This window comes from Microcebus murinus, chromosome 15 (assembly GCF_040939455.1).
Source record: "Microcebus murinus isolate Inina chromosome 15, M.murinus_Inina_mat1.0, whole genome shotgun sequence".
Classification (NCBI taxonomy): Eukaryota; Metazoa; Chordata; class Mammalia; order Primates; family Cheirogaleidae; genus Microcebus; species Microcebus murinus.
Window position 1 is genome coordinate 78,730,989 of NC_134118.1, and position 23,734 is coordinate 78,754,722.

The 23,734-nt window shown below is 63.1% G+C and overlaps 6 non-coding genes across 6 annotated transcripts; all 6 read left to right on the forward strand.

Moving 5' to 3' along the window:
- The first annotated feature begins 659 nt into the window (after window positions 1–659).
- Window positions 660–778, forward strand: LOC142876557 (5S ribosomal RNA). The gene has a single exon (XR_012923457.1). It is a non-coding gene; the product is annotated as a 5S ribosomal RNA (ribosomal RNA).
- A 3,777-nt stretch (window positions 779–4,555) lies between these two features.
- LOC142876558 (5S ribosomal RNA) lies at window positions 4,556–4,674 on the forward strand. The gene has a single exon (XR_012923458.1). It is a non-coding gene; the product is annotated as a 5S ribosomal RNA (ribosomal RNA).
- Window positions 4,675–8,446: 3,772 nt separating this feature from the next.
- LOC142876560 (5S ribosomal RNA) lies at window positions 8,447–8,565 on the forward strand. The gene has a single exon (XR_012923460.1). It is a non-coding gene; the product is annotated as a 5S ribosomal RNA (ribosomal RNA).
- Window positions 8,566–12,344: 3,779 nt separating this feature from the next.
- On the forward strand, window positions 12,345–12,463 carry LOC142876561 (5S ribosomal RNA). The gene has a single exon (XR_012923461.1). It is a non-coding gene; the product is annotated as a 5S ribosomal RNA (ribosomal RNA).
- A 3,777-nt stretch (window positions 12,464–16,240) lies between these two features.
- LOC142876562 (5S ribosomal RNA) lies at window positions 16,241–16,359 on the forward strand. Its single transcript, XR_012923462.1, has one exon. It is a non-coding gene; the product is annotated as a 5S ribosomal RNA (ribosomal RNA).
- Window positions 16,360–20,135: 3,776 nt separating this feature from the next.
- On the forward strand, window positions 20,136–20,254 carry LOC142876563 (5S ribosomal RNA). The gene has a single exon (XR_012923463.1). It is a non-coding gene; the product is annotated as a 5S ribosomal RNA (ribosomal RNA).
- Window positions 20,255–23,734: the final 3,480 nt, after the last annotated feature.

A 23,734-nucleotide genomic window follows, 5' to 3' on the forward strand; every position in this document is an offset into this window, starting at 1 on the left:
GACTGGGCCACAGGAGGACACGGAGGAGGGTCCCGGCCCCCACGAAGCGGTGCCGGCAGTTCTCCACGGGCTTGGGCGTTTTCCAGAGGTAGGAGATGGAGGGGACTGATTTCTTCAGCGCCCCCCAAACCACGCCACCCCACCCCACCCATGGGACACATCCCCAGAGAGAGACGCCCCATACACTGGCTGTGCCCCAGCCCTGGCCCGGGGGAATAGGCGGCAGCCCACCCACAGGGCGAGGGGGGGGGCGCAGCTGAAAGGGTTTGTGGGGGAGGGCGGCCCCTGGCTGGGGTCAAAGGGCGAGCGTCCCGCGCGTGCGCAGTCAGCGGCAGCGACGCGCTGGGGGTGGGCAGCGGGTAGGTGAAGGAGGCCGGGCGAGGAGACGAGGGGGGCTGGGAGGGCTCCACCTTGGCGAGTCCAGCCGTGGAGGCGCATCTTGTGTGAGTGTGAGTGAGTGTGAGTGTGTGTGTGTGTGTATAGAGAGACAGCCCCCCACCCCGCCCCGCCCCGCCCCGCCCATCACCCCCGTCCCTGGGAGCCCGCGGGACCCGGCCGGCCCGGGCCCCGCCCGGCGCGGGGCCTGGGGCGGGAGGCGGCGGCGGGGAAGCCCAGAGAGGCTCGGCTTCTCGAGCGGGGCAGGGGCGCCCTCCGCCGCCGTCTAGGGCCACACCACCCTGAACGCCCCCGATCTCGTCTGGTCTCGGAAGCTAAGCAGGGTCGGGCCTGGTTAGTACTTGGATGGGAGACCGCCTGGGAATACCGGGTGCCACAGGCTGCTGCTTTTTTTTTTTTTTTTTTTCTTGCCTCTTGTTCTGTCCCCTTTCTGGGAGCGCGGCGGCGGCCCGGGGTGGGGGTCACCCCCACCCTCAGCGCCCGCGCGGTGCCTGGCGCCCCAGCCCGCACCGTGGGGCCTCCTCTTGTCCCAAGCCGCGACACCGCCGCCACGCGGCAGCATGCGTGGCTTCTGGACTGTCAGGTCTCAGACCAAAGGTCTGCTCTGTGGGAACCGACACGCTGGAGGAAACCTTGAGAGTCTGAGAGGGGAGGGAGTTCCAGAAGAAGGCCAGGATGTCATTTTGAGGGAGTATGTGACCAGAACTCATCCCGTTGCTTTTGGGGTTCTATGGGCTACACGCAGGAATCTTTGGTGGTGGCACCTGATGTTGGGGGATCCGGAGTCACACCCAGACCTGCTCCACAGGCCTCCTTTTACTTTTCTCTTCGGATTCATTATTTTTAAAAAGTGTCTCTTACCTCTAGGATTGCATTTTCTTTTCTCTCTCTTTTCAAGCAGATGATGGGAGTACAAGTATTCAGGTGACATGTGTTGCCCGTGCCGCCCTCCCCCCTGTGTTCTTTTTTTTTTTTTTTTTTTGAGACAGAGTCTCGTTTTGCTGCCCAGGCTAGAGTGAGTGCCATGGCGTCAGCCTAGCTCACAGCAACCTCAATCTCCGGGCTCAAGCAATCCTGCTGCCTCAGCCTCCCGAGTAGTTGGGACTACAGGCATGCACCACCACGCCCGGCTGTGTTTTTCTCTATATATTAGTTGGCCAATTAATTTCTTTCTATTTTTAGTAGAGACGGGGTCTCGCTCTTGCTCAGGCTGGTTTCGAACTCCTGACCTGGAGCAATCCGCCCGCCTCGGCCTCCCAGAGAGCTAGGATTACAGGCGTGAGCCACCGCGCCCGGCCCCCCCTGTGTTCTTATTCATATACCTCTCATGTTGTTCCAGCGTATTGTGGGGGTACCAATGTTAAGGTCGGGTGCCTTGCCCTCTCCAAGCCTCCCCCCTCGGGTCAGAGCTTCAAGTGCGCCCATCCCCCAGTCGGTGCGCACCCACCCCATGCCTAATGGATGTGTATGCCCCTCCCCTCCCCCCACCCGCCCGCCCGACACCCACCCGATGAAGGTGATTCCTCTCTGTCCACTTAGGCGTCCATCCGTTCGTACCAATTTGCTGGTGAGCGCGCTCACGTGGTGCTCGTGTGTCCATTCTTGGGATACTTGGCTTACTGGAACGGGTTCCAGCTCTGGCCAGGAGAACACGAGAGGCGCCCTCTCACCGCTGCTCCTCACAGCCGAATGGCACTCCGTGGTGTCCACGCGCCACATTTTATTGATGCACTCCTGGATGGATGGGCACTCGGGTCGCTTCCACGTCTTTGGGATTGTGAATTGTGCCCTAACTGTAACCCTAACCCTTACCCAGCCCGTCTCCTCTGCCCCTGCCTGACGCACTCCTCCCCGGCCAGGCCCGTCACTGTCCTGGGCCCCCGCCTGACCGGCTCCTCCCCGCCCGGCCGGTCACCGTCCTCTGCCCCTGCCTGACACGCTCCTTCCCGCCCGGCCTCTCACCGTCCTCGGCCCCTGCCTGACCGGCTCCTCCGTCGCCTGGGCCTTCCAAGGGCTTGGTGTGGATGCTGCTTCCAGGAAGCCCTCCAGAAACCCGGCAGCAGGGTGGCCGCAGCAGTCTCCAGCAGCCGTCCCTAAGTCGCGTGAGTGCGGGGGACGTGCCCCCGCTGTGCCGCGGGGGCCCAGCCTGGTGTCTTCCCTGAGGCCCTGCGGCTGCCGGCTGGGCTGCCGCTCCCCGCAAGGGGAGAGCCGCGGAGGTGGGGACCGCCTCCTGATGGGGACGTACACGCAGCTCTCCACGTCGGATTCCGGGGCTCTCTGTCCTGCCCGAAGGCCCAGCTGGCCTGCGGGTCCTTAGAGTGGCAAAAACCTCCGAAAACTGAGACTGAGGGTCCGGTGGGTGTCTGCACTTTTGTGCTGGGCACCCCAGGGAGGCCCGGGGGCTGGCTGGACAACGTGGTCTGCTGGGCGGGGGGGGGGGGTTGGAGGAGCAACTGATGCCCTTTGCACTTTGGGTAGCAAGAGTCTGAGGTGTCTCTGAGCCCTGTGCCCTGTGGGGGCGGGGCGGGGGGGAGGAGGAGGAGGAGGAGGAGGAGGTGGGAAGGGCCGGGGCCTGCAGTCCTGTTCCCGGGGTGGCACGGCAAGTGGCTTCTTCCACAGGCTGCTTGGCCTGGGCTCCCTGCACCTGGGCCTTTGGAGGACCGGCCCTGTGCTTGCCAACACTTCCTGCAGGGACCCAGAGCTGGGAGGTGGCATCTCTCAGCCCTGGGTCGGGCAGAGCCCCAGCGGGCCATGCCCACAACCTCTCTCAGCACCGGTCCCCCAGAAGGCTCCTTTGGGACCAGGATTCTCTTGCGGTGACTCTTTAAGGTCTGGCCCCTGGATGGAGGGGCACCAGGAGTAGAGGAGCAGGAAGGGGAAGGGGGTGGCCATGCGAGGGGACACTTTGAGGCCAAGTCCCAGCTTCAGCCTGATCCTCCTGGGAACCCCGCTCTGAGACAAGGAGCCGGGCTTCGCATTCCCACAGCAGCCAGTCGTGGGCTGAGGACACCTGGGGCGTTGGGAACTCCCTGGCTTCTCCTTGGTTTAACATCTAGAGCTGCTTGTGAATCGCGCCGCCACACACACCCGAGCGCAGGTGTCTTCCGCACAGACTGCGGGCCTCGCTCTTCTGAATGCCGCTAGCTCGCCACCCACCCACGGGTTAACCTGGTCAGGGTGCTTTCTCTCAGGGGCAGACTCTTTTCCGGGCGGGCTACCGGTGTCTCTGTTTGCTCGTTTCTTTCTTCCATTTCGGGAAAGTCTTCCTTGCTGGGTGTGGAAATCTCCTATGCCTTCCCTCGCCTATTCTGTCAGCTTTAAAATTCTCTTTCAGTTGCCACCCTCACAGATGGATTAGGAAACTCTTTCCGGTGCACTCATTAGTGAAATGACCTCCAGGAAGCTGGAATCCAATATCTAATGGCCGATTTTTAGCGAGTCCACACGCCAGGGTGGTCGGGGTCCAATGCAGCCCCGGCCAGGCCCAGGTCCGTTGGACTGGGCCACAGGAGGACACGGAGGAGGGTCCCGGCCCCCACGAAGCGGTGCCGGCAGTTCTCCACGGGCTTGGGCGTTTTCCAGAGGTAGGAGATGGAGGGGACTGATTTCTTCAGCGCCCCCCAAACCACGCCACCCCACCCCACCCATGGGACACATCCCCAGAGAGAGACGCCCCATACACTGGCTGTGCCCCAGCCCTGGCCCGGGGGTATAGGCGGCAGCCCACCCACAGGGCGAGGGGGGGGGCGCAGCTGAAAGGGGTTGTGGGGGAGGGCGGCCCCTGGCTGGGGTCAAAGGGCGAGCGTCCCGCGCGTGCGCAGTCAGCGGCAGCGACGCGCTGGGGGTGGGCAGCGGGTAGGTGAAGGAGGCCGGGCGAGGAGACGAGGGGGGCTGGGAGGGCTCCACCTTGGCGAGTCCAGCCGTGGAGGCGCATCTTGTGTGAGTGTGAGTGAGTGTGAGTGTGTGTGTGTGTGTATAGAGAGACAGCCCCCCACCCCGCCCCGCCCCGCCCCGCCCCGCCCATCACCCCCGTCCCTGGGAGCCCGCGGGACCCGGCCGGCCCGGCCCCGCCCGGCGCGGGGCCTGGGGCGGGAGGCGGCGGCGGGGAAGACCAGAGAGGCTCGGCTTCTCGAGCGGGGCAGGGGCGCCCTCCGCCGCCGTCTAGGGCCACACCACCCTGAACGCCCCCGATCTCGTCTGGTCTCGGAAGCTAAGCAGGGTCGGGCCTGGTTAGTACTTGGATGGGAGACCGCCTGGGAATACCGGGTGCCACAGGCTGCTGCTTTTTTTTTTTTTTTTTTTTCTTGCCTCTTGTTCTGTCCCCTTTCTGGGAGCGCGGCGGCGGCCCGGGGTGGGGGTCACCCCCACCCTCAGCGCCCGCGCGGTGCCTGGCGCCCCAGCCCGCACCTTGGGGCCTCCTCTTGTCCCAAGCCGCGACACCGCCGCCACGCGGCAGCATGCGTGGCTTCTGGACTGTCAGGTCTCAGACCAAAGGTCTGCTCTGTGGGAACCGACACGCTGGAGGAAACCTTGAGAGTCTGAGAGGGGAGGGAGTTCCAGAAGAAGGCCAGGATGTCATTTTGAGGGAGTATGTGACCAGAACTCGTCCCGTTGCTTTTGGGGTTCTATGGGCTACACGCAGGAATCTTTGGTGGTGGCACCTGATGTTGGGGGATCCGGAGTCACACCCAGACCTGCTCCACAGGCCTCCTTTTACTTTTCTCTTCGGATTCATTATTTTTAAAAAGTGTCTCTTACCTCTAGGATTGCATTTTCTTTTCTCTCTCTTTTCAAGCAGATGATGGGAGTACAAGTATTCAGGTGACATGTGTTGCCCGTGCCGCCCTCCCCCCTGTGTTCTTTTTTTTTTTTTTTTTTGAGACAGAGTCTCGTTTTGCTGCCCAGGCTAGAGTGAGTGCCATGGCGTCAGCCTAGCTCACAGCAACCTCAATCTCCGGGCTCAAGCAATCCTGCTGCCTCAGCCTCCCGAGTAGTTGGGACTACAGGCATGCACCACCACGCCCGGCTGTGTTTTTCTCTATATATTAGTTGGCCAATTAATTTCTTTCTATTTTTAGTAGAGACGGGGTCTCGCTCTTGCTCAGGCTGGTTTCGAACTCCTGACCTGGAGCAATCCGCCCGCCTCGGCCTCCCAGAGAGCTAGGATTACAGGCGTGAGCCACCGCGCCCGGCCCCCCCTGTGTTCTTATTCATATACCTCTCATGTTGTTCCAGCGTATTGTGGGGGTACCAATGTTAAGGTCGGGTGCCTTGCCCTCTCCAAGCCTCCCCCCTCGGGTCAGAGCTTCAAGTGCGCCCATCCCCCAGTCGGTGCGCACCCACCCCATGCCTAATGGATGTGTATGCCCCTCCCCTCCCCCCACCCGCCCGCCCGACACCCACCCGATGAAGGTGATTCCTCTCTGTCCACTTAGGCGTCCATCCGTTCGTACCAATTTGCTGGTGAGCGCGCTCACGTGGTGCTCGTGTGTCCATTCTTGGGATACTTGGCTTCCTGGAACGGGTTCCAGCTCTGGCCAGGAGAACACGAGAGGCGCCCTCTCACCGCTGCTCCTCACAGCCGAATGGCACTCCGTGGTGTCCACACGCCACATTTTATTGATGCACTCCTGGATGGATGGGCACTCGGGTCGCTTCCACGTCTTTGGGATTGTGAATTGTGCCCTAACTGTAACCCTAACCCTTACCCAGCCCGTCTCCTCTGCCCCTGCCTGACGCACTCCTCCCCGGCCAGGCCCGTCACTGTCCTGGGCCCCCGCCTGACCGGCTCCTCCCCGCCCGGCCGGTCACCGTCCTCTGCCCCTGCCTGACACGCTCCTTCCCGCCCGGCCTCTCACCGTCCTCGGCCCCTGCCTGACCGGCTCCTCCGTCGCCTGGGCCTTCCAAGGGCTTGGTGTGGATGCTGCTTCCAGGAAGCCCTCCAGAAACCCGGCAGCAGGGTGGCCGCAGCAGTCTCCAGCAGCCGTCCCTAAGTCGCGTGAGTGCGGGGGACGTGCCCCCGCTGTGCCGCGGGGGCCCAGCCTGGTGTCTTCCCTGAGGCCCTGCGGCTGCCGGCTGGGCTGCCGCTCCCCGCAAGGGGAGAGCCGCGGAGGTGGGGACCGCCTCCTGATGGGGACGTACACGCAGCTCTCCACGTCGGATTCCGGGGCTCTCTGTCCTGCCCGAAGGCCCAGCTGGCCTGCGGGTCTTTAGAGTGGCAAAAACCTCCGAAAACTGAGACTGAGGGTCCGGTGGGTGTCTGCACTTTTGTGCTGGGCACCCCAGGGAGGCCCGGGGGCTGGCTGGACAACGTGGTCTGCTGGGCGGGGGGGGAGTTTGGAGGAGCAACTGATGCCCTTTGCACTTTGGGTAGCAAGAGTCTGAGGTGTCTCTGAGCCCTGTGCCCTGTGGGGGCGGGGCGGGGGGGAGGAGGAGGAGGAGGAGGAGGAGGTGGGAAGGGCCGGGGCCTGCAGTCCTGTTCCCGGGGTGGCACGGCAAGTGGCTTCTTCCACAGGCTGCTTGGCCTGGGCTCCCTGCACCTGGGCCTTTGGAGGACCGGCCCTGTGCTTGCCAACACTTCCTGCAGGGACCCAGAGCTGGGAGGTGGCATCTCTCAGCCCTGGGTCGGGCAGAGCCCCAGCGGGCCATGCCCACAACCTCTCTCAGCACCGGTCCCCCAGAAGGCTCCTTTGGGACCAGGATTCTCTTGCGGTGACTCTTTAAGGTCTGGCCCCTGGATGGAGGGGCACCAGGAGTAGAGGAGCAGGAAGGGGAAGGGGGTGGCCATGCGAGGGGACACTTTGAGGCCAAGTCCCAGCTTCAGCCTGATCCTCCTGGGAACCCCGCTCTGAGACAAGGAGCCGGGCTTCGCATTCCCACAGCAGCCAGTCGTGGGCTGAGGACACCTGGGGCGTTGGGAACTCCCTGGCTTCTCCTTGGTTTAACATCTAGAGCTGCTTGTGAATCGCGCCGCCACACACACCCGAGCGCAGGTGTCTTCCGCACAGACTGCGGGCCTCGCTCTTCTGAATGCCGCTAGCTCGCCACCCACCCACGGGTGAACCTGGTCAGGGTGCTTTCTCTCAGGGGCAGACTCTTTTCCGGGCGGGCTACCGGTGTCTCTGTTTGCTCGTTTCTTTCTTCCATTTCGGGAAAGTCTTCCTTGCTGGGTGTGGAAATCTCCTATGCCTTCCCTCGCCTATTCTGTCAGCTTTAAAATTCTCCTTCAGTTGCCACCCTGACAGATGGATTAGGAAACTCTTTCCGGTGCACTCATTAGTGAAATGACCTCCAGGAAGCTGGAATCCAATATCTAATGGCCGATTTTTAGCGAGTCCACACGCCAGGGTGGTCGGGGTCCAATGCAGCCCCGGCCAGGCCCAGGCCCGTTGGACTGGGCCACAGGAGGACACGGAGGAGGGTCCCGGCCCCCACGAAGCGGTGCCGGCAGTTCTCCACGGGCTTGGGCGTTTTCCAGAGGTAGGAGATGGAGGGGACTGATTTCTTCAGCGCCCCCCAAACCACGCCACCCCACCCCACCCATGGGACACATCCCCAGAGAGAGACGCCCCATACACTGGCTGTGCCCCAGCCCTGGCCCGGGGGAATAGGCGGCAGCCCACCCACAGGGCGAGGGGGGGGGCGCAGCTGAAAGGGGTTGTGGGGGAGGGCGGCCCCTGGCTGGGGTCAAAGGGCGAGCGTCCCGCGCGTGCGCAGTCAGCGGCAGCGACGCGCTGGGGGTGGGCAGCGGGTAGGTGAAGGAGGCCGGGCGAGGAGACGAGGGGGGCTGGGAGGGCTCCACCTTGGCGAGTCCAGCCGTGGAGGCGCATCTTGTGTGAGTGTGAGTGAGTGTGAGTGTGTGTGTGTGTGTATAGAGAGACAGCCCCCCACCCCGCCCCGCCCCGCCCCGCCCATCACCCCCGTCCCTGGGAGCCCGCGGGACCCGGCCGGCCCGGGCCCCGCCCGGCGCGGGGCCTGGGGCGGGAGGCGGCGGCGGGGAAGCCCAGAGAGGCTCGGCTTCTCGAGCGGGGCAGGGGCGCCCTCCGCCGCCGTCTAGGGCCACACCACCCTGAACGCCCCCGATCTCGTCTGGTCTCGGAAGCTAAGCAGGGTCGGGCCTGGTTAGTACTTGGATGGGAGACCGCCTGGGAATACCGGGTGCCACAGGCTGCTGCTTTTTTTTTTTTTTTTTTTCTTGCCTCTTGTTCTGTCCCCTTTCTGGGAGCGCGGCGGCGGCCCGGGGTGGGGGTCACCCCCACCCTCAGCGCCCGCGCGGTGCCTGGCGCCCCAGCCCGCACCGTGGGGCCTCCTCTTGTCCCAAGCCGCGACACCGCCGCCACGCGGCAGCATGCGTGGCTTCTGGACTGTCAGGTCTCAGACCAAAGGTCTGCTCTGTGGGAACCGACACGCTGGAGGAAACCTTGAGAGTCTGAGAGGGGAGGGAGTTCCAGAAGAAGGCCAGGATGTCATTTTGAGGGAGTATGTGACCAGAACTCATCCCGTTGCTTTTGGGGTTCTATGGGCTACACGCAGGAATCTTTGGTGGTGGCACCTGATGTTGGGGGATCCGGAGTCACACCCAGACCTGCTCCACAGGCCTCCTTTTACTTTTCTCTTCGGATTCATTATTTTTAAAAAGTGTCTCTTACCTCTAGGATTGCATTTTCTTTTCTCTCTCTTTTCAAGCAGATGATGGGAGTACAAGTATTCAGGTGACATGTGTTGCCCGTGCCGCCCTCCCCCCTGTGTTCTTTTTTTTTTTTTTTTTTTGAGACAGAGTCTCGTTTTGCTGCCCAGGCTAGAGTGAGTGCCATGGCGTCAGCCTAGCTCACAGCAACCTCAATCTCCGGGCTCAAGCAATCCTGCTGCCTCAGCCTCCCGAGTAGTTGGGACTACAGGCATGCACCACCACGCCCGGCTGTGTTTTTCTCTATATATTAGTTGGCCAATTAATTTCTTTCTATTTTTAGTAGAGACGGGGTCTCGCTCTTGCTCAGGCTGGTTTCGAACTCCTGACCTGGAGCAATCCGCCCGCCTCGGCCTCCCAGAGAGCTAGGATTACAGGCGTGAGCCACCGCGCCCGGCCCCCCCTGTGTTCTTATTCATATACCTCTCATGTTGTTCCAGCGTATTGTGGGGGTACCAATGTTAAGGTCGGGTGCCTTGCCCTCTCCAAGCCTCCCCCCTCGGGTCAGAGCTTCAAGTGCGCCCATCCCCCAGTCGGTGCGCACCCACCCCATGCCTAATGGATGTGTATGCCCCTCCCCTCCCCCCACCCGCCCGCCCGACACCCACCCGATGAAGGTGATTCCTCTCTGTCCACTTAGGCGTCCATCCGTTCGTACCAATTTGCTGGTGAGCGCGCTCACGTGGTGCTCGTGTGTCCATTCTTGGGATACTTGGCTTACTGGAACGGGTTCCAGCTCTGGCCAGGAGAACACGAGAGGCGCCCTCTCACCGCTGCTCCTCACAGCCGAATGGCACTCCGTGGTGTCCACGCGCCACATTTTATTGATGCACTCCTGGATGGATGGGCACTCGGGTCGCTTCCACGTCTTTGGGATTGTGAATTGTGCCCTAACTGTAACCCTAACCCTTACCCAGCCCGTCTCCTCTGCCCCTGCCTGACGCACTCCTCCCCGGCCAGGCCCGTCACTGTCCTGGGCCCCCGCCTGACCGGCTCCTCCCCGCCCGGCCGGTCACCGTCCTCTGCCCCTGCCTGACACGCTCCTTCCCGCCCGGCCTCTCACCGTCCTCGGCCCCTGCCTGACCGGCTCCTCCGTCGCCTGGGCCTTCCAAGGGCTTGGTGTGGATGCTGCTTCCAGGAAGCCCTCCAGAAACCCGGCAGCAGGGTGGCCGCAGCAGTCTCCAGCAGCCGTCCCTAAGTCGCGTGAGTGCGGGGGACGTGCCCCCGCTGTGCCGCGGGGGCCCAGCCTGGTGTCTTCCCTGAGGCCCTGCGGCTGCCGGCTGGGCTGCCGCTCCCCGCAAGGGGAGAGCCGCGGAGGTGGGGACCGCCTCCTGATGGGGACGTACACGCAGCTCTCCACGTCGGATTCCGGGGCTCTCTGTCCTGCCCGAAGGCCCAGCTGGCCTGCGGGTCCTTAGAGTGGCAAAAACCTCCGAAAACTGAGACTGAGGGTCCGGTGGGTGTCTGCACTTTTGTGCTGGGCACCCCAGGGAGGCCCGGGGGCTGGCTGGACAACGTGGTCTGCTGGGCGGGGGGGGGGGGGTTGGAGGAGCAACTGATGCCCTTTGCACTTTGGGTAGCAAGAGTCTGAGGTGTCTCTGAGCCCTGTGCCCTGTGGGGGCGGGGCGGGGGGGAGGAGGAGGAGGAGGAGGAGGAGGTGGGAAGGGCCGGGGCCTGCAGTCCTGTTCCCGGGGTGGCACGGCAAGTGGCTTCTTCCACAGGCTGCTTGGCCTGGGCTCCCTGCACCTGGGCCTTTGGAGGACCGGCCCTGTGCTTGCCAACACTTCCTGCAGGGACCCAGAGCTGGGAGGTGGCATCTCTCAGCCCTGGGTCGGGCAGAGCCCCAGCGGGCCATGCCCACAACCTCTCTCAGCACCGGTCCCCCAGAAGGCTCCTTTGGGACCAGGATTCTCTTGCGGTGACTCTTTAAGGTCTGGCCCCTGGATGGAGGGGCACCAGGAGTAGAGGAGCAGGAAGGGGAAGGGGGTGGCCATGCGAGGGGACACTTTGAGGCCAAGTCCCAGCTTCAGCCTGATCCTCCTGGGAACCCCGCTCTGAGACAAGGAGCCGGGCTTCGCATTCCCACAGCAGCCAGTCGTGGGCTGAGGACACCTGGGGCGTTGGGAACTCCCTGGCTTCTCCTTGGTTTAACATCTAGAGCTGCTTGTGAATCGCGCCGCCACACACACCCGAGCGCAGGTGTCTTCCGCACAGACTGCGGGCCTCGCTCTTCTGAATGCCGCTAGCTCGCCACCCACCCACGGGTTAACCTGGTCAGGGTGCTTTCTCTCAGGGGCAGACTCTTTTCCGGGCGGGCTACCGGTGTCTCTGTTTGCTCGTTTCTTTCTTCCATTTCGGGAAAGTCTTCCTTGCTGGGTGTGGAAATCTCCTATGCCTTCCCTCGCCTATTCTGTCAGCTTTAAAATTCTCTTTCAGTTGCCACCCTCACAGATGGATTAGGAAACTCTTTCCGGTGCACTCATTAGTGAAATGACCTCCAGGAAGCTGGAATCCAATATCTAATGGCCGATTTTTAGCGAGTCCACACGCCAGGGTGGTCGGGGTCCAATGCAGCCCCGGCCAGGCCCAGGTCCGTTGGACTGGGCCACAGGAGGACACGGAGGAGGGTCCCGGCCCCCACGAAGCGGTGCCGGCAGTTCTCCACGGGCTTGGGCGTTTTCCAGAGGTAGGAGATGGAGGGGACTGATTTCTTCAGCGCCCCCCAAACCACGCCACCCCACCCCACCCATGGGACACATCCCCAGAGAGAGACGCCCCATACACTGGCTGTGCCCCAGCCCTGGCCCGGGGGTATAGGCGGCAGCCCACCCACAGGGCGAGGGGGGGGGGCGCAGCTGAAAGGGGTTGTGGGGGAGGGCGGCCCCTGGCTGGGGTCAAAGGGCGAGCGTCCCGCGCGTGCGCAGTCAGCGGCAGCGACGCGCTGGGGGTGGGCAGCGGGTAGGTGAAGGAGGCCGGGCGAGGAGACGAGGGGGGCTGGGAGGGCTCCACCTTGGCGAGTCCAGCCGTGGAGGCGCATCTTGTGTGAGTGTGAGTGAGTGTGAGTGTGTGTGTGTGTGTATAGAGAGACAGCCCCCCACCCCGCCCCGCCCCGCCCCGCCCCGCCCATCACCCCCGTCCCTGGGAGCCCGCGGGACCCGGCCGGCCCGGCCCCGCCCGGCGCGGGGCCTGGGGCGGGAGGCGGCGGCGGGGAAGACCAGAGAGGCTCGGCTTCTCGAGCGGGGCAGGGGCGCCCTCCGCCGCCGTCTAGGGCCACACCACCCTGAACGCCCCCGATCTCGTCTGGTCTCGGAAGCTAAGCAGGGTCGGGCCTGGTTAGTACTTGGATGGGAGACCGCCTGGGAATACCGGGTGCCACAGGCTGCTGCTTTTTTTTTTTTTTTTTTTTCTTGCCTCTTGTTCTGTCCCCTTTCTGGGAGCGCGGCGGCGGCCCGGGGTGGGGGTCACCCCCACCCTCAGCGCCCGCGCGGTGCCTGGCGCCCCAGCCCGCACCTTGGGGCCTCCTCTTGTCCCAAGCCGCGACACCGCCGCCACGCGGCAGCATGCGTGGCTTCTGGACTGTCAGGTCTCAGACCAAAGGTCTGCTCTGTGGGAACCGACACGCTGGAGGAAACCTTGAGAGTCTGAGAGGGGAGGGAGTTCCAGAAGAAGGCCAGGATGTCATTTTGAGGGAGTATGTGACCAGAACTCGTCCCGTTGCTTTTGGGGTTCTATGGGCTACACGCAGGAATCTTTGGTGGTGGCACCTGATGTTGGGGGATCCGGAGTCACACCCAGACCTGCTCCACAGGCCTCCTTTTACTTTTCTCTTCGGATTCATTATTTTTAAAAAGTGTCTCTTACCTCTAGGATTGCATTTTCTTTTCTCTCTCTTTTCAAGCAGATGATGGGAGTACAAGTATTCAGGTGACATGTGTTGCCCGTGCCGCCCTCCCCCCTGTGTTCTTTTTTTTTTTTTTTTTTGAGACAGAGTCTCGTTTTGCTGCCCAGGCTAGAGTGAGTGCCATGGCGTCAGCCTAGCTCACAGCAACCTCAATCTCCGGGCTCAAGCAATCCTGCTGCCTCAGCCTCCCGAGTAGTTGGGACTACAGGCATGCACCACCACGCCCGGCTGTGTTTTTCTCTATATATTAGTTGGCCAATTAATTTCTTTCTATTTTTAGTAGAGACGGGGTCTCGCTCTTGCTCAGGCTGGTTTCGAACTCCTGACCTGGAGCAATCCGCCCGCCTCGGCCTCCCAGAGAGCTAGGATTACAGGCGTGAGCCACCGCGCCCGGCCCCCCCTGTGTTCTTATTCATATACCTCTCATGTTGTTCCAGCGTATTGTGGGGGTACCAATGTTAAGGTCGGGTGCCTTGCCCTCTCCAAGCCTCCCCCCTCGGGTCAGAGCTTCAAGTGCGCCCATCCCCCAGTCGGTGCGCACCCACCCCATGCCTAATGGATGTGTATGCCCCTCCCCTCCCCCCACCCGCCCGCCCGACACCCACCCGATGAAGGTGATTCCTCTCTGTCCACTTAGGCGTCCATCCGTTCGTACCAATTTGCTGGTGAGCGCGCTCACGTGGTGCTCGTGTGTCCATTCTTGGGATACTTGGCTTCCTGGAACGGGTTCCAGCTCTGGCCAGGAGAACACGAGAGGCGCCCTCTCACCGCTGCTCCTCACAGCCGAATGGCACTCCGTGGTGTCCACACGCCACATTTTATTGATGCACTCCTGGATGGATGGGCACTCGGGTCGCTTCCACGTCTTTGGGATTGTGAATTGTGCCCTAACTGTAACCCTAACCCTTACCCAGCCCGTCTCCTCTGCCCCTGCCTGACGCACTCCTCCCCGGCCAGGCCCGTCACTGTCCTGGGCCCCCGCCTGACCGGCTCCTCCCCGCCCGGCCGGTCACCGTCCTCTGCCCCTGCCTGACACGCTCCTTCCCGCCCGGCCTCTCACCGTCCTCGGCCCCTGCCTGACCGGCTCCTCCGTCGCCTGGGCCTTCCAAGGGCTTGGTGTGGATGCTGCTTCCAGGAAGCCCTCCAGAAACCCGGCAGCAGGGTGGCCGCAGCAGTCTCCAGCAGCCGTCCCTAAGTCGCGTGAGTGCGGGGGACGTGCCCCCGCTGTGCCGCGGGGGCCCAGCCTGGTGTCTTCCCTGAGGCCCTGCGGCTGCCGGCTGGGCTGCCGCTCCCCGCAAGGGGAGAGCCGCGGAGGTGGGGACCGCCTCCTGATGGGGACGTACACGCAGCTCTCCACGTCGGATTCCGGGGCTCTCTGTCCTGCCCGAAGGCCCAGCTGGCCTGCGGGTCTTTAGAGTGGCAAAAACCTCCGAAAACTGAGACTGAGGGTCCGGTGGGTGTCTGCACTTTTGTGCTGGGCACCCCAGGGAGGCCCGGGGGCTGGCTGGACAACGTGGTCTGCTGGGCGGGGGGGGAGTTTGGAGGAGCAACTGATGCCCTTTGCACTTTGGGTAGCAAGAGTCTGAGGTGTCTCTGAGCCCTGTGCCCTGTGGGGGCGGGGCGGGGGGGAGGAGGAGGAGGAGGAGGAGGAGGTGGGAAGGGCCGGGGCCTGCAGTCCTGTTCCCGGGGTGGCACGGCAAGTGGCTTCTTCCACAGGCTGCTTGGCCTGGGCTCCCTGCACCTGGGCCTTTGGAGGACCGGCCCTGTGCTTGCCAACACTTCCTGCAGGGACCCAGAGCTGGGAGGTGGCATCTCTCAGCCCTGGGTCGGGCAGAGCCCCAGCGGGCCATGCCCACAACCTCTCTCAGCACCGGTCCCCCAGAAGGCTCCTTTGGGACCAGGATTCTCTTGCGGTGACTCTTTAAGGTCTGGCCCCTGGATGGAGGGGCACCAGGAGTAGAGGAGCAGGAAGGGGAAGGGGGTGGCCATGCGAGGGGACACTTTGAGGCCAAGTCCCAGCTTCAGCCTGATCCTCCTGGGAACCCCGCTCTGAGACAAGGAGCCGGGCTTCGCATTCCCACAGCAGCCAGTCGTGGGCTGAGGACACCTGGGGCGTTGGGAACTCCCTGGCTTCTCCTTGGTTTAACATCTAGAGCTGCTTGTGAATCGCGCCGCCACACACACCCGAGCGCAGGTGTCTTCCGCACAGACTGCGGGCCTCGCTCTTCTGAATGCCGCTAGCTCGCCACCCACCCACGGGTGAACCTGGTCAGGGTGCTTTCTCTCAGGGGCAGACTCTTTTCCGGGCGGGCTACCGGTGTCTCTGTTTGCTCGTTTCTTTCTTCCATTTCGGGAAAGTCTTCCTTGCTGGGTGTGGAAATCTCCTATGCCTTCCCTCGCCTATTCTGTCAGCTTTAAAATTCTCCTTCAGTTGCCACCCTGACAGATGGATTAGGAAACTCTTTCCGGTGCACTCATTAGTGAAATGACCTCCAGGAAGCTGGAATCCAATATCTAATGGCCGATTTTTAGCGAGTCCACACGCCAGGGTGGTCGGGGTCCAATGCAGCCCCGGCCAGGCCCAGGCCCGTTGGACTGGGCCACAGGAGGACACGGAGGAGGGTCCCGGCCCCCACGAAGCGGTGCCGGCAGTTCTCCACGGGCTTGGGCGTTTTCCAGAGGTAGGAGATGGAGGGGACTGATTTCTTCAGCGCCCCCCAAACCACGCCACCCCACCCCACCCATGGGACACATCCCCAGAGAGAGACGCCCCATACACTGGCTGTGCCCCAGCCCTGGCCCGGGGGAATAGGCGGCAGCCCACCCACAGGGCGAGGGGGGGGGCGCAGCTGAAAGGGGTTGTGGGGGAGGGCGGCCCCTGGCTGGGGTCAAAGGGCGAGCGTCCCGCGCGTGCGCAGTCAGCGGCAGCGACGCGCTGGGGGTGGGCAGCGGGTAGGTGAAGGAGGCCGGGCGAGGAGACGAGGGGGGCTGGGAGGGCTCCACCTTGGCGAGTCCAGCCGTGGAGGCGCATCTTGTGTGAGTGTGAGTGAGTGTGAGTGTGTGTGTGTGTGTATAGAGAGACAGCCCCCCACCCCGCCCCGCCCCGCCCCGCCCCGCCCATCACCCCCGTCCCTGGGAGCCCGCGGGACCCGGCCGGCCCGGGCCCCGCCCGGCGCGGGGCCTGGGGCGGGAGGCGGCGGCGGGGAAGCCCAGAGAGGCTCGGCTTCTCGAGCGGGGCAGGGGCGCCCTCCGCCGCCGTCTAGGGCCACACCACCCTGAACGCCCCCGATCTCGTCTGGTCTCGGAAGCTAAGCAGGGTCGGGCCTGGTTAGTACTTGGATGGGAGACCGCCTGGGAATACCGGGTGCCACAGGCTGCTGCTTTTTTTTTTTTTTTTTTTCTTGCCTCTTGTTCTGTCCCCTTTCTGGGAGCGCGGCGGCGGCCCGGGGTGGGGGTCACCCCCACCCTCAGCGCCCGCGCGGTGCCTGGCGCCCCAGCCCGCACCGTGGGGCCTCCTCTTGTCCCAAGCCGCGACACCGCCGCCACGCGGCAGCATGCGTGGCTTCTGGACTGTCAGGTCTCAGACCAAAGGTCTGCTCTGTGGGAACCGACACGCTGGAGGAAACCTTGAGAGTCTGAGAGGGGAGGGAGTTCCAGAAGAAGGCCAGGATGTCATTTTGAGGGAGTATGTGACCAGAACTCGTCCCGTTGCTTTTGGGGTTCTATGGGCTACACGCAGGAATCTTTGGTGGTGGCACCTGATGTTGGGGGATCCGGAGTCACACCCAGACCTGCTCCACAGGCCTCCTTTTACTTTTCTCTTCGGATTCATTATTTTTAAAAAGTGTCTCTTACCTCTAGGATTGCATTTTCTTTTCTCTCTCTTTTCAAGCAGATGATGGGAGTACAAGTATTCAGGTGACATGTGTTGCCCGTGCCGCCCTCCCCCCTGTGTTCTTTTTTTTTTTTTTTTTTGAGACAGAGTCTCGTTTTGCTGCCCAGGCTAGAGTGAGTGCCATGGCGTCAGCCTAGCTCACAGCAACCTCAATCTCCGGGCTCAAGCAATCCTGCTGCCTCAGCCTCCCGAGTAGTTGGGACTACAGGCATGCACCACCACGCCCGGCTGTGTTTTTCTCTATATATTAGTTGGCCAATTAATTTCTTTCTATTTTTAGTAGAGACGGGGTCTCGCTCTTGCTCAGGCTGGTTTCGAACTCCTGACCTGGAGCAATCCGCCCGCCTCGGCCTCCCAGAGAGCTAGGATTACAGGCGTGAGCCACCGCGCCCGGCCCCCCCTGTGTTCTTATTCATATACCTCTCATGTTGTTCCAGCGTATTGTGGGGGTACCAATGTTAAGGTCGGGTGCCTTGCCCTCTCCAAGCCTCCCCCCTCGGGTCAGAGCTTCAAGTGCGCCCATCCCCCAGTCGGTGCGCACCCACCCCATGCCTAATGGATGTGTATGCCCCTCCCCTCCCCCCACCCGCCCGCCCGACACCCACCCGATGAAGGTGATTCCTCTCTGTCCACTTAGGCGTCCATCCGTTCGTACCAATTTGCTGGTGAGCGCGCTCACGTGGTGCTCGTGTGTCCATTCTTGGGATACTTGGCTTCCTGGAACGGGTTCCAGCTCTGGCCAGGAGAACACGAGAGGCGCCCTCTCACCGCTGCTCCTCACAGCCGAATGGCACTCCGTGGTGTCCACACGCCACATTTTATTGATGCACTCCTGGATGGATGGGCACTCGGGTCGCTTCCACGTCTTTGGGATTGTGAATTGTGCCCTAACTGTAACCCTAACCCTTACCCAGCCCGTCTCCTCTGCCCCTGCCTGACGCACTCCTCCCCGGCCAGGCCCGTCACTGTCCTGGGCCCCCGCCTGACCGGCTCCTCCCCGCCCGGCCGGTCACCGTCCTCTGCCCCTGCCTGACACGCTCCTTCCCGCCCGGCCTCTCACCGTCCTCGGCCCCTGCCTGACCGGCTCCTCCGTCGCCTGGGCCTTCCAAGGGCTTGGTGTGGATGCTGCTTCCAGGAAGCCCTCCAGAAACCCGGCAGCAGGGTGGCCGCAGCAGTCTCCAGCAGCCGTCCCTAAGTCGCGTGAGTGCGGGGGACGTGCCCCCGCTGTGCCGCGGGGGCCCAGCCTGGTGTCTTCCCTGAGGCCCTGCGGCTGCCGGCTGGGCTGCCGCTCCCCGCAAGGGGAGAGCCGCGGAGGTGGGGACCGCCTCCTGATGGGGACGTACACGCAGCTCTCCACGTCGGATTCCGGGGCTCTCTGTCCTGCCCGAAGGCCCAGCTGGCCTGCGGGTCTTTAGAGTGGCAAAAACCTCCGAAAACTGAGACTGAGGGTCCGGTGGGTGTCTGCACTTTTGTGCTGGGCACCCCAGGGAGGCCCGGGGGCTGGCTGGACAACGTGGTCTGCTGGGCGGGGGGGGAGTTTGGAGGAGCAACTGATGCCCTTTGCACTTTGGGTAGCAAGAGTCTGAGGTGTCTCTGAGCCCTGTGCCCTGTGGGGGCGGGGCGGGGGGGAGGAGGAGGAGGAGGAGGAGGAGGTGGGAAGGGCCGGGGCCTGCAGTCCTGTTCCCGGGGTGGCACGGCAAGTGGCTTCTTCCACAGGCTGCTTGGCCTGGGCTCCCTGCACCTGGGCCTTTGGAGGACCGGCCCTGTGCTTGCCAACACTTCCTGCAGGGACCCAGAGCTGGGAGGTGGCATCTCTCAGCCCTGGGTCGGGCAGAGCCCCAGCGGGCCATGCCCACAACCTCTCTCAGCACCGGTCCCCCAGAAGGCTCCTTTGGGACCAGGATTCTCTTGCGGTGACTCTTTAAGGTCTGGCCCCTGGATGGAGGGGCACCAGGAGTAGAGGAGCAGGAAGGGGAAGGGGGTGGCCATGCGAGGGGACACTTTGAGGCCAAGTCCCAGCTTCAGCCTGATCCTCCTGGGAACCCCGCTCTGAGACAAGGAGCCGGGCTTCGCATTCCCACAGCAGCCAGTCGTGGGCTGAGGACACCTGGGGCGTTGGGAACTCCCTGGCTTCTCCTTGGTTTAACATCTAGAGCTGCTTGTGAATCGCGCCGCCACACACACCCGAGCGCAGGTGTCTTCCGCACAGACTGCGGGCCTCGCTCTTCTGAATGCCGCTAGCTCGCCACCCACCCACGGGTGAACCTGGTCAGGGTGCTTTCTCTCAGGGGCAGACTCTTTTCCGGGCGGGCTACCGGTGTCTCTGTTTGCTCGTTTCTTTCTTCCATTTCGGGAAAGTCTTCCTTGCTGGGTGTGGAAATCTCCTATGCCTTCCCTCGCCTATTCTGTCAGCTTTAAAATTCTCCTTCAGTTGCCACCCTGACAGATGGATTAGGAAACTCTTTCCGGTGCACTCATTAGTGAAATGACCTCCAGGAAGCTGGAATCCAATATCTAATGGCCGATTTTTAGCGAGTCCACACGCCAGGGTGGTCGGGGTCCAATGCAGCCCCGGCCAGGCCCAGGCCCGTTGGACTGGGCCACAGGAGGACACGGAGGAGGGTCCCGGCCCCCACGAAGCGGTGCCGGCAGTTCTCCACGGGCTTGGGCGTTTTCCAGAGGTAGGAGATGGAGGGGACTGATTTCTTCAGCGCCCCCCAAACCACGCCACCCCACCCCACCCATGGGACACATCCCCAGAGAGAGACGCCCCATACACTGGCTGTGCCCCAGCCCTGGCCCGGGGGAATAGGCGGCAGCCCACCCACAGGGCGAGGGGGGGGGCGCAGCTGAAAGGGGTTGTGGGGGAGGGCGGCCCCTGGCTGGGGTCAAAGGGCGAGCGTCCCGCGCGTGCGCAGTCAGCGGCAGCGACGCGCTGGGGGTGGGCAGCGGGTAGGTGAAGGAGGCCGGGCGAGGAGACGAGGGGGGCTGGGAGGGCTCCACCTTGGCGAGTCCAGCCGTGGAGGCGCATCTTGTGTGAGTGTGAGTGAGTGTGAGTGTGTGTGTGTGTGTATAGAGAGACAGCCCCCCACCCCGCCCCGCCCCGCCCCGCCCCGCCCATCACCCCCGTCCCTGGGAGCCCGCGGGACCCGGCCGGCCCGGGCCCCGCCCGGCGCGGGGCCTGGGGCGGGAGGCGGCGGCGGGGAAGCCCAGAGAGGCTCGGCTTCTCGAGCGGGGCAGGGGCGCCCTCCGCCGCCGTCTAGGGCCACACCACCCTGAACGCCCCCGATCTCGTCTGGTCTCGGAAGCTAAGCAGGGTCGGGCCTGGTTAGTACTTGGATGGGAGACCGCCTGGGAATACCGGGTGCCACAGGCTGCTGCTTTTTTTTTTTTTTTTTTTTCTTGCCTCTTGTTCTGTCCCCTTTCTGGGAGCGCGGCGGCGGCCCGGGGTGGGGGTCACCCCCACCCTCAGCGCCCGCGCGGTGCCTGGCGCCCCAGCCCGCACCGTGGGGCCTCCTCTTGTCCCAAGCCGCGACACCGCCGCCACGCGGCAGCATGCGTGGCTTCTGGACTGTCAGGTCTCAGACCAAAGGTCTGCTCTGTGGGAACCGACACGCTGGAGGAAACCTTGAGAGTCTGAGAGGGGAGGGAGTTCCAGAAGAAGGCCAGGATGTCATTTTGAGGGAGTATGTGACCAGAACTCGTCCCGTTGCTTTTGGGGTTCTATGGGCTACACGCAGGAATCTTTGGTGGTGGCACCTGATGTTGGGGGATCCGGAGTCACACCCAGACCTGCTCCACAGGCCTCCTTTTACTTTTCTCTTCGGATTCATTATTTTTAAAAAGTGTCTCTTACCTCTAGGATTGCATTTTCTTTTCTCTCTCTTTTCAAGCAGATGATGGGAGTACAAGTATTCAGGTGACATGTGTTGCCCGTGCCGCCCTCCCCCCTGTGTTCTTTTTTTTTTTTTTTTTTGAGACAGAGTCTCGTTTTGCTGCCCAGGCTAGAGTGAGTGCCATGGCGTCAGCCTAGCTCACAGCAACCTCAATCTCCGGGCTCAAGCAATCCTGCTGCCTCAGCCTCCCGAGTAGTTGGGACTACAGGCATGCACCACCACGCCCGGCTGTGTTTTTCTCTATATATTAGTTGGCCAATTAATTTCTTTCTATTTTTAGTAGAGACGGGGTCTCGCTCTTGCTCAGGCTGGTTTCGAACTCCTGACCTGGAGCAATCCGCCCGCCTCGGCCTCCCAGAGAGCTAGGATTACAGGCGTGAGCCACCGCGCCCGGCCCCCCCTGTGTTCTTATTCATATACCTCTCATGTTGTTCCAGCGTATTGTGGGGGTACCAATGTTAAGGTCGGGTGCCTTGCCCTCTCCAAGCCTCCCCCCTCGGGTCAGAGCTTCAAGTGCGCCCATCCCCCAGTCGGTGCGCACCCACCCCATGCCTAATGGATGTGTATGCCCCTCCCCTCCCCCCACCCGCCCGCCCGACACCCACCCGATGAAGGTGATTCCTCTCTGTCCACTTAGGCGTCCATCCGTTCGTACCAATTTGCTGGTGAGCGCGCTCACGTGGTGCTCGTGTGTCCATTCTTGGGATACTTGGCTTCCTGGAACGGGTTCCAGCTCTGGCCAGGAGAACACGAGAGGCGCCCTCTCACCGCTGCTCCTCACAGCCGAATGGCACTCCGTGGTGTCCACACGCCACATTTTATTGATGCACTCCTGGATGGATGGGCACTCGGGTCGCTTCCACGTCTTTGGGATTGTGAATTGTGCCCTAACTGTAACCCTAACCCTTACCCAGCCCGTCTCCTCTGCCCCTGCCTGACGCACTCCTCCCCGGCCAGGCCCGTCACTGTCCTGGGCCCCCGCCTGACCGGCTCCTCCCCGCCCGGCCGGTCACCGTCCTCTGCCCCTGCCTGACACGCTCCTTCCCGCCCGGCCTCTCACCGTCCTCGGCCCCTGCCTGACCGGCTCCTCCGTCGCCTGGGCCTTCCAAGGGCTTGGTGTGGATGCTGCTTCCAGGAAGCCCTCCAGAAACCCGGCAGCAGGGTGGCCGCAGCAGTCTCCAGCAGCCGTCCCTAAGTCGCGTGAGTGCGGGGGACGTGCCCCCGCTGTGCCGCGGGGGCCCAGCCTGGTGTCTTCCCTGAGGCCCTGCGGCTGCCGGCTGGGCTGCCGCTCCCCGCAAGGGGAGAGCCGCGGAGGTGGGGACCGCCTCCTGATGGGGACGTACACGCAGCTCTCCACGTCGGATTCCGGGGCTCTCTGTCCTGCCCGAAGGCCCAGCTGGCCTGCGGGTCTTTAGAGTGGCAAAAACCTCCGAAAACTGAGACTGAGGGTCCGGTGGGTGTCTGCACTTTTGTGCTGGGCACCCCAGGGAGGCCCGGGGGCTGGCTGGACAACGTGGTCTGCTGGGCGGGGGGGGAGTTTGGAGGAGCAACTGATGCCCTTTGCACTTTGGGTAGCAAGAGTCTGAGGTGTCTCTGAGCCCTGTGCCCTGTGGGGGCGGGGCGGGGGGGAGGAGGAGGAGGAGGAGGAGGAGGTGGGAAGGGCCGGGGCCTGCAGTCCTGTTCCCGGGGTGGCACGGCAAGTGGCTTCTTCCACAGGCTGCTTGGCCTGGGCTCCCTGCACCTGGGCCTTTGGAGGACCGGCCCTGTGCTTGCCAACACTTCCTGCAGGGACCCAGAGCTGGGAGGTGGCATCTCTCAGCCCTGGGTCGGGCAGAGCCCCAGCGGGCCATGCCCACAACCTCTCTCAGCACCGGTCCCCCAGAAGGCTCCTTTGGGACCAGGATTCTCTTGCGGTGACTCTTTAAGGTCTGGCCCCTGGATGGAGGGGCACCAGGAGTAGAGGAGCAGGAAGGGGAAGGGGGTGGCCATGCGAGGGGACACTTTGAGGCCAAGTCCCAGCTTCAGCCTGATCCTCCTGGGAACCCCGCTCTGAGACAAGGAGCCGGGCTTCGCATTCCCACAGCAGCCAGTCGTGGGCTGAGGACACCTGGGGCGTTGGGAACTCCCTGGCTTCTCCTTGGTTTAACATCTAGAGCTGCTTGTGAATCGCGCCGCCACACACACCCGAGCGCAGGTGTCTTCCGCACAGACTGCGGGCCTCGCTCTTCTGAATGCCGCTAGCTCGCCACCCACCCACGGGTGAACCTGGTCAGGGTGCTTTCTCTCAGGGGCAGACTCTTTTCCGGGCGGGCTACCGGTGTCTCTGTTTGCTCGTTTCTTTCTTCCATTTCGGGAAAGTCTTCCTTGCTGGGTGTGGAAATCTCCTATGCCTTCCCTCGCCTATTCTGTCAGCTTTAAAATTCTCCTTCAGTTGCCACCCTGACAGATGGATTAGGAAACTCTTTCCGGTGCACTCATTAGTGAAATGACCTCCAGGAAGCTGGAATCCAATATCTAATGGCCGATTTTTAGCGAGTCCACACGCCAGGGTGGTCGGGGTCCAATGCAGCCCCGGCCAGGCCCAGGCCCGTTGGACTGGGCCACAGGAGGACACGGAGGAGGGTCCCGGCCCCCACGAAGCGGTGCCGGCAGTTCTCCACGGGCTTGGGCGTTTTCCAGAGGTAGGAGATGGAGGGGACTGATTTCTTCAGCGCCCCCCAAACCACGCCACCCCACCCCACCCATGGGACACATCCCCAGAGAGAGACGCCCCATACACTGGCTGTGCCCCAGCCCTGGCCCGGGGGAATAGGCGGCAGCCCACCCACAGGGCGAGGGGGGGGGCGCAGCTGAAAGGGGTTGTGGGGGAGGGCGGCCCCTGGCTGGGGTCAAAGGGCGAGCGTCCCGCGCGTGCGCAGTCAGCGGCAGCGACGCGCTGGGGGTGGGCAGCGGGTAGGTGA